The sequence below is a fragment of the Hippocampus guttulatus genome, chromosome 2 (assembly GCF_054856545.1).
Source record: "Hippocampus guttulatus isolate MCC_2025c chromosome 2, RoL_Hgut_1.0, whole genome shotgun sequence".
Lineage (NCBI taxonomy): Eukaryota > Metazoa > Chordata > Actinopteri > Syngnathiformes > Syngnathidae > Hippocampus > Hippocampus guttulatus.
Window position 1 is genome coordinate 5,221,374 of NC_141262.1, and position 9,696 is coordinate 5,231,069.

General features: G+C 40.1%; 2 pseudogenes; one reads left to right on the plus strand and one right to left on the minus strand.

Annotated features, from left to right (window-relative positions):
* The first annotated feature begins 228 nt into the window (after positions 1-228).
* Positions 229-1,065, plus strand: LOC147208287 (uncharacterized; annotated as a pseudogene).
* Positions 1,066-1,956: 891 nt separating this feature from the next.
* On the minus strand, positions 1,957-3,232 carry LOC147208288 (uncharacterized; annotated as a pseudogene).
* Positions 3,233-9,696: the final 6,464 nt, after the last annotated feature.

A 9,696-nucleotide genomic window follows, 5' to 3' on the forward strand; every position in this document is an offset into this window, starting at 1 on the left:
CAAGTTAAGAAGGAATTGAGCAAAAGGAAACTAAAGGTTTAACTGGAAAGAAAAAGAGAAGTATTGAACCATATATTGGGTTGTACGGAGCCCCTGAGGGGACATGGAAGGAAAAAAAAAAACTTTGCGAAATCTCGCAAAGTAATGCGAGATCTCGCAAAGTATTCCAAAGTATTGCGAGATCTCGCAATCTTTATTTATTTATTTTTAATGCTCGTTGGCGTGCTTCCGGGTCATCGTACGTGTAACCGAAAACAACAATTATGGAGCGTGTTCAACCGTTCGTGAGTTTAATAGAATTTTACTTTGAAATTGGCTTGAAATACAAAGCCATTAAGTCTGTTCTTGATGTTAAGTACGGTTTCCAAATAAGCGAAAGACATTTGAAGGGGAGTGCTGAACCAAAGACGACTATTTCGTCGGAAAACGTTCAATGACTTGGGAGTCCTGGTTGACTTCATTCGCAACCAATTGCAGCATTCCGGACAACTACACGGTTACAGGTGGATGGATGTACAGTAAGTGCAGAGAATATGGACTTCTTGTCAGGAAAGAGGACGTTCGTCTGGTCCTGAAAGAGTTGGATCCGAGAGGAGTGTCGTTAAGGCAAGCAAGACCTCTGAGACGGCGAAACTACTTCTCCAAAGGGCCATATTTTATATGGCACATGGACTCCTATGACAAACTGAAGCCATTTGGAATTTGTATCAATGGGGCTATTGATGGTTTTTCAAGGAAAATAATGTGGCTCAATGCCTACATAACAAGTAGTGACCCAAAGTTGATTGGAGGTTACTACGTCGAAGTTGTGCACCATTTGGGGGGTTGTCCTCGAATCGTTCGAGCTGATCTTGGGACTGAAAATGGTCACGTTAAAGGCTTCCAAAGATTGAGAGACAAAATAAGATCGAAGAAAAAAGGTGTACTGGGTGGATCTCCAAGTGTGCTCCAAAACCATGATGAGAGAATGGCAAGACTTAAAAATGTTTCTGCTGAAAAGACTCACAATTTTGAGATTGATGTTTGTAAGAATTTGTCAATGTGAATAAAATGTGTTCCAAATCATTCTTAACAGTTTTTTTAAACACAAGAAACCACCTGCTGACGAAAGTGAGGAGTGACAATTACGTAGTCATCATTTACAGGCAGGTGAAAATTCAATTGGGATGATGTACAATTATGCAGGAATACTCTTCAGCATCCACGTTGGTTAAGTATTTGTGGATAAAGTCAGCAACCAAGAAAGAATGTTTATTTACACCAATAATGCTTTGACAAACAAACATTTTATATTGTAGATCAAATATGTTGTCCTTATACAGGTAGAAAAACAGCAGATAAAAAATCCTTTTAATTATGATGGCTATATATTATTCATCATCAAAATTGTTTCAATTATCCATTGAAGGTGAAGTGATAAAAGAAATGACAATGGTCAAATTCAGGCTTCAATAAATGTTACTTCTCACACCAGTTGAGGAGCCATTATATAGTTTGGTCCAAACACCAAGCAAAACATAGATGGCTGTAATTTATATTTACATTTGAATATAAAATAATAGAATATAAATACCATTCTAATATGATTGGTGTTCGAAAGGAAAACTACTTTCACCAACAGTTACATGTCTCTGAACCCTGAAAACATAATCCTTCTAATTTATGTGGGACAGGAGAAGTGAACTAATCTCTTTTCCTCAATGGACGCTACAGCTTCGTGTTTGCTTTCAAAACTTAGCTTGTAGCCGACGTGTGCACATTTTCAGCATGACGTCTCTGATCCACTGGTGAAAGGACACTTTGATCCTCTCCTCTTTCATCTGTAACTGCTTCAGACAACAAAGTGTATGCAGAAAAGTGGTGAAGATTGCACGACTGTCTGTCCTATGTGTTGTGTTATTTTGACTTCAAAATGGCGCCGCGAGAGTGGCTGCCTTTCCAGCAGCTCCTATATTTTATATTCTTCCTTTCATAACTTTGCTGCTGTGAATTGGGAATTTCTCCATTGCGAGACTAATAAAGGTTTTCTTATCTTAAAGAGTAGCGGTGAGGGCCTCTCTGAGGTGTAAATACAAGTTCACAGCCTGAAATGGATCTTTTGGTGGCATTAGATCGGACTGGGCCATTAAAAAAGCACACAATGCAAATACATCCGGATCACAAGGCATGGTCAAACGAAAGACACACTGGCTTTTGCACAGTTGAACTTCTTCATTGTCAACTGGGGAGAGGAAGTCCCTTGTATCATAAAGTTCAGGTAACGTATACATCACGTTGGGCCGACCACTGGGGACATTCATGTTCTTTGAGGGCCTGATGAGATGGCTGTTCCAAACCATCCAACTCATCCTGTTGAAAATAATATACAGACAGATTAAATAAGAGTTGCACAGTCATATCAGCTTTTATGAGCAAGAAATTTTAACATGAAGCTGCTTTTTTTGTCTCACTCCTCCCCTCTCATGTGTACCACATCTCACCACTCCCCACTTTTCCTTCACCTTCACCCTGTGATAACACACCATTATCTTCTTTCCTTCTTTCGTGTTCCTGTTAACTTTCCCATCAACTCACTCTCACATACAAAAATACACATTTAATTAATAAGTCTATCAGAATGTATGAACTCACCTGAATAAGTCCCATGCAACAAAATTGTAGGATGTTTTTGTCCAGAAATCCACCATCAAAGAAGCCATTGTCTCTGAGGTCTGTGAAGAGGGATGACCAGAACTCCATGCACTGGCTGCGAAGAAACCGCCACCAATATTCAATTCTTTGATTGGCGGTGCTGGCTCCATCCAAGTAACTGTCAAGAGTGCTGCCTGGCGGTATTGGCACCAGGAAACGCTGGAAGCCTTTAACGTGACCATTTTCAGTCCCAAGATCAGCTCGAACGATTCGAGGACAACCCCCCAAACGGTGCACAACTTCGACGTAGTAACCTCCAATCAACTTCGAGTCACTACTTGTTATGTAGGCATTGAGCCACATTATTTTCCTTGAAAAACCATCAATAGCCCCATTGATACAAATTCCAAATGGCTTCAGTTTGTCATAGGAGTCCATGTGCCATATAAAATTTGGCCCTTTGGAGAAGTAGTTTCGCCGTCTCAGACGTCTTGCTTGCCTTAACGACACTCCTCTCGGATCCAACTCTTTCAGGACCAGACGAACGTCCTCTTTCCTGACAAGAAGTCCATATTCTCTGCACTTACTGTACATCCATCCACCTGTAACCGTGTCGTTGTCCGGAATGCTGCAATTGGTTGCGAATGAAGTCAACCAGAACTCCCAAGTCATTGAACATTTTCTGACGAAATAGTCGTCTTTGGTTCAGCACTCCCCTTCAAATGTCTTTCGCTTATTTGGAAACCGTACTTAACATCAAGAACAGATTTAATGGCTTTGTATTTCAAGGCAATTTCAAAGTAAAATTCTATTAAACTCACGAACGGTTGAACACGCTCCATAATTGTTGTTTTCGGTTACACGTACGATGACCCGGAAGCACGCCAACGAGCATTAAAAATAAATAAATAACGATTGCGAGATCTCGCAATACTTTGGAATACTTTGCGAGATCTCGCATTCTTTGCGAGATCTCGCAATACTTTGGAATGCTTTGCGAGATCTCGCAATACTTTGGAATACTTTGCGAGATATCGCAAAGTTGTTTTTTTTCCTTCCATGTCCCCTTAGGGGCTCTGTAGTACAGAACGTTAACACTAACAAACAAAATACTGAGTGAGGGAGTGTTGATGAGCAAACAAGAGTCTGTCATCGTTCCCTTGCTTCTCCTCTACTTAAGAACCTAGCTAATGGTCATTATAATTGTGTCCACACCAGCCCAGGCAACGGGGAAAAATAAAAACACAAAACAACAACGCAGACAGAAAACAGGAACATGACACTATCACGACTTGATACGATGACACAGTCCACATTTCGTTCCAATAAGATTTGAAATTTCCATGATAAACGCAAGGGATCATTTGATTCCTTACAGTTTTGCTTCAGTCTGTTTCTGCTCTCGCATTGGCCTCCGTCCCTTTTTAGTGAGCCCTGTCTCGGGATCCGCTTGGAAGCGTCTACGGTGGCCTTGACTTCAGATCTGCACTTGAATGTGTACAATTCATCCCTTTGCTTCAAACCAGACTGAAGCAAGCTGCCGTCTTCATGAAAGAAGGAAAGGCGGAGGGATGGTGGACCAATGTGGTTTTCATATTCGCTGATGTAGTGACTTGATACAGTGATTGGTGACACACTCGGCATTACAAACGTTGATGGCAGGAAACAGCCAGGAAATAGTTTACAGAAAATAAAACAAAAAACATTCGGGCACAATAGTAGTTCGCTGCTTTTAATGATGGCAATTAGCAAACTACAAATACGGTATTTTCAGATACAGTATCTTCACTTCACTTGAGTTTTTATTGTTCTGATGGCTTTTCACTTTACTCCCAACATTTGCAAACAGATATTTGTACTTTCCACTCCTTACTTTGTCAAAATTGTCTCAAATAGTAAATTGATAATTTCATTTCTTCATAAACAATAGCTGCTAGTGTACATCTGGGTAGCAGAAAATATGACTGACTATTGTTGAACTGAACTGAATTTATGACAAAAACTTGTATTTGGGGTCGCACAGTCATTTTCTTTTTCCCTTTTTCAATGTTTATTTTTGTTTTAATGCATGAATCAGCGGAAGCTGTGGGTGAGGAGGATCATTTGAGTGGACGTCAAAAAATAGTTGTACAAAGAAGATTGCCTGGAAGTGAGTTAGCCACTTCTAAAGCGACAGACTAGGAATCAAGCAAAGCTGGATTCTCTTTGAGTAATTTACAAAAACATAATGGTTGGTCTGAAGGTAGACTACGGTGCACTGTCTATTTCGTACAGAATGTGCCATTAAGCCGGACTCCTCGGAAGTCAAGCTTAAGGCATCATAGCCTTCTCACTCAGATAACTGGAAATATGAGGTGTGTCTGAAAAGCTCCAGGATTGGTGTCACAAAAGCTACATTTAAAGTCCAAACTACAAGTTTCCCTCTTCGAGTCAAATTATCTTTCCCAACCTTCTGTGTCAGGCCTCTGCGCACTCCCGGATGGATTCCTCCAGGATCCTCTGCAGCACCGTTATCACAGCCATCTTGATGTATTCCACATCTTTAACGCAGGTCCCCTAGATGACTCTCAAGAATGACAAAAGCAAATGACACAGAGCCAAGTTAGGTGAGTACGGAAGTTGCTCAAGTGTGCTGATGTTCCTCTCGGCCAGGAACTGTCAGAGGCTCAGGGCCTTGTGAGCAGGCAGTGTCATGGTCAGCCACAAGTTGTGCTGCCACCACTCTGGCCTCTTTGACTGAACAAAGCAAATGCCATATGATCTCTTTGCAGACGTGCTGGTTGAGCTTCTGGTCCACATTGAAGGAGAAAACGTGACGTTTTGGTCAAAAATAAATGTATATGTAATTTTTTGTGACACCAATCCAACTTTTCTGACACACCTCATAGACCGTCTTCAATACCCTAACAGATTGTAAGTCAAGGAGCATCAGTTGCCAAAGTAACCACAGTAGTCTTGGCCCATTTACAAATAGTGCTGCTAAGCTAGCCTTTGGGCTACATCTACCATGACCAAGGTTTAGTCTATCTCCTGTATTTCTTCGAATTCCATTTATTTTGTCTCCCTTCTAAGTTGTGTCCCTCACATAACATCTTGGTTTAAATTGCCACTTGACGCATTATAACTACGTCAGCTAAGAAGACTGAAATTAGTCATTCATTTTACTGAAATGTAAATCATCATGAATCCATGAAACAATACTTCTACTTTGACACGAGTATCTACTCAAATACGCAGTATGAGTTATTCTGACACCTCCGGCTGCTTGGATTTGTCGCAGCTGCTTTTGTGCGTGCGTTCATTTTGTTGTGTGTTGTGCATTCCTGTGCTTTGCGTAGCCCTGTGATTGTTGTGTGCGTAACTGGTACCGAGTGCCAGGCGGCGTTTGGCTGAACCCTCGGCCGCACACGTGCATCTGATTTACAGCATTTGCTCGGATTGGCAACATCCCTCTGACGTTGCGCATGTTAGTCATCTTTAGTTTCAAGCCTACAGTCGATGCTCGCAGCTTTTCCATCAACCGCCATTCACCCCCCCCCCCCCGCCCCCGCCCCTTTTCTTGCGATCTTATTATTGCGTGTCTTCAACAACTGAAAATTTTCCCTGGTGTGAACCAATAATGAAAAGCTTCTCAAATGTGGCTGAACAATTCATTACAATCGCTCATCGCAGGATGTGAAAGGGTCTTTGTGACACAATGTGCAGCTGGAGGCCTCTTGGCAGCCTTTCCTGAACAATTTACTTTACTACTTTTCAAGGCTATTGGGAGGGAAGTCCACTTCTTGGCTTGTTGTTTTGTCCTACGCGGCAGAAAATTTTCCAAGGACCCCCCTCATAATCCTGACGCTAATTGCACATACTGTAACAATCCTCTGCACCCCAAAATGTCGTAGGAGTTGTAATGTTGAAACACCTTGATAAAAAACATTCGTACTTTTCAAAGAAAGAAAAGTTCTAATGCTCTATTGTCATATTATGCCTTTATTTCTGAAAGAGACCCAATTATTCTGTTTAAAAAAACAGGAAAAAAATCGATCTTTCTCTCTCTACTTTTTTCCTCCAATATACTTTTTTTCCCTGAAAAAGAAACAAATGAAAAAAAAAGACCTTATTCATGCAGGAATGTCAGATTTATGTGATTACAAGCCTAATCATGAGCCGAGTAGCATAATTGCCTTTGTCATTCTTGAAAGGTTTTTGAAAACAAGGGAACCCCCCCACCCCCACACAAGAAGTTCAACAAGCAAGACGAGTTCAGTTGATTTGATGCAACCTTTGGTGATAATCATGACTGGACGATTGGAAGTCTCCACATCCGTAAGTTAAAAACGTTTTTGCAAACACATTGCAATTTTTTTCATTTTGTGACACTACAAAAATGACTTTGGCAGTTGTGCTATCAGGCTTATAGCACCAGAACACATGTCGGTGTGGTTCACCGAAAATAAATCCAGTGGAATGTTCGAATGCTGACCCACTTGAAAATATATTTTTTTCCCTCCACAAATAATTATCAGACTTCACTGCTTACAATATAGAAAACATACTGCAGAAAAACTGCCGTAGTGAGATTTGTGCTGTCGTTTGTGTGTGAATGTACTTTGAGTGGTGAAATATACTGTCGCTGTCACAAACACTTCTTTTTCATGATATGCCATCACACCCATGTCATGAACAGCCATTCATACACTGAAAATGCATCAGGTTCAAAAACTCTTGTTGCAAATCAACTAGCAAAATGCAAATGCAAGAAAAAAAACATTTAATTGAGTCCACGCTTTGCATAATCCGACAATACGTCGGCAGAAAACAATTAGGTTATGAGTTACCCTCTGTGTGTCCATGAGGTACATATGGCGATTTACAACTGTAATGTATGGAACGACTTTAGTAAGTTGAACCAGAAGTTCAATGGAATCACTGTTAAAAAACAAAACAAAAGTAAACTAAAAACAAAACAAAACAAAAAATGTTACGTTAAATATTAAATACATTAACTCTTGTTTACTCTACGACAACCAAATAAGCTAAGTGTCAAGTTTTACTGGTAACATGCGTACAATAAAATAGGTGCATTTAATATACAGTATGTATTTATTTCTTCAGTGTATTCTTGCATGTGGGTAAGCAAGATTTGAAAGGCACACAGTTCAGATCTAGGCATTTCGTATTTTTGAGAAACGAAAAGTTAATAAGTTGAGGTATCCATGTAACCCTAGAATGTCAGACTATGGAACATGACCGCCATTGTTTCCAATTCAGAGGTCCATTTTTTAATGTATAATTTTTCGTGAGTTCCAGTTTTTCAACTGAATATCTTTGTTTGATTGTAATCAAGCTGTTGGAGTGTAAACGACAAACAAACAAACAAAACAAAACAATTGTTGTTTTACTTGAATGCTAAGTGCTTGGTGCTGAGGCACCAAGCGCTCCAATATGAAACAATTGAGAACCACGACACTCAACTATCTCTTGCAAAATAAAGGGCTGAGTGAGGTATCTATTTATTCGTAGCACACTGCAGGAAAGTTTGATTTAAAGCATGTACTGTATATATTTTTGACCTCCTCTTGATCAGGTTCATTTTTTGGGCTCTCATGTCACACTCTTGGACCATACTTTTAGAGAACCACCCATACAATACAGTACATCTAACAACCATTCACACCCACAGCATGGACAAGTTAAGAGTATTCGTGATCCTCACATGTTTTGGGGAAACCGAAGTATCCGTCGATAACATGAAAAACTCCACACAGCAAGGCCCGAACCGATATTTGAACCTAGAATACAGTAATTGTTTTACTGAAACGTTATCCAGTTTTTACATGAAATGATTTCAATTTAAATCGTTCATGATGTGTGGTGATATTCTTTCACAATAATTTGTTTTTAAAGCTATGTACATCCACTTGGATGCAGCTGTAACAATGACACTATTTGAGGCTTTTTGTTCTTCCGATGAGTGATGTTTATTTCAAGGAGAGGAAAAGCACATTTTTCATATCATTGTTACCCCCACTGCTTGTGTTTACAATTTTTTGGGGTATAATTGGCATGTGGTGCTGTTATTTGAGACTGCGGCAATGTCTTTGAAAATCATGCACAGTCTGCTCCAGTCTTTGTCACGACTTGCGTTTAATGTAATTAAAGTAGAACAAAAGTAGCTGTGGCACACTTACTGGCTTAGTTTGAAATGAGACGTTTTCCAGAGGATGGAAAAAAAGAGCGGGTAAACGATTTGAAACACATGCTTGTGCAGGAAGGCGCAGACACGGCGAAACTAATTTGCTGTTACTTTACTTACATAGTAAATTAAAACAGTAGAAACTATAAAAATAGGATTTGAGATTAACATGAGCTACAACTTATATCACTTTGATCAATTTTTGTGAATTTAAATCAATTCTGTTGAAAGAGGTGAATAGCTGGTAACCAAGCTCCTTATTGCTTAAAAAAACATATTATGCATTTATTTTCCACAATTTGAGATGACCTAGATTTGCTTTCGACAAACTTATCCAAGGATTAAGAATCACAACACATTTTAGCACCACTGTTGTTGCCCATGGTGTCTCCAGAAAAGGTCCCTTCATACCATGACAGGTGTGGGCAGAGCTAGGGCGTTGCGACAAGGCAAGCGTCGACTGATCGATAGTCTGAAGGCAAAAATCCAGCCCTCATAAAGATGAAGTTGAAGTGTGTTGACCCGTGGAGGCAGCACTTCATCACCAAGCTGCCAAAGTACACTTCAGTTGGCGTACGCATCCACGTGTGGTGCAAAAAGTGGACACATCACCAAATATAAATAGACCTCCATGTTGATGGTGCTTATGTGACAATATAAAACGTTCATTAATATATTTGCAGAGCTAAAAAGTTCAGAGAAATCTACCCATTGTTTTCATCTCTGACTATTTCTACAATCTCGTATTTGCCTTTTATGGTTGTACAATATTCATTCATTCATTTTCCAAACCACTTTATCCTCACTAGGGTCGCGGGGGGAGCTGGAGCCTATCCCAGCTGCCTTCGGGCAGTAGGCGGTGGACACCCTGAACCGCT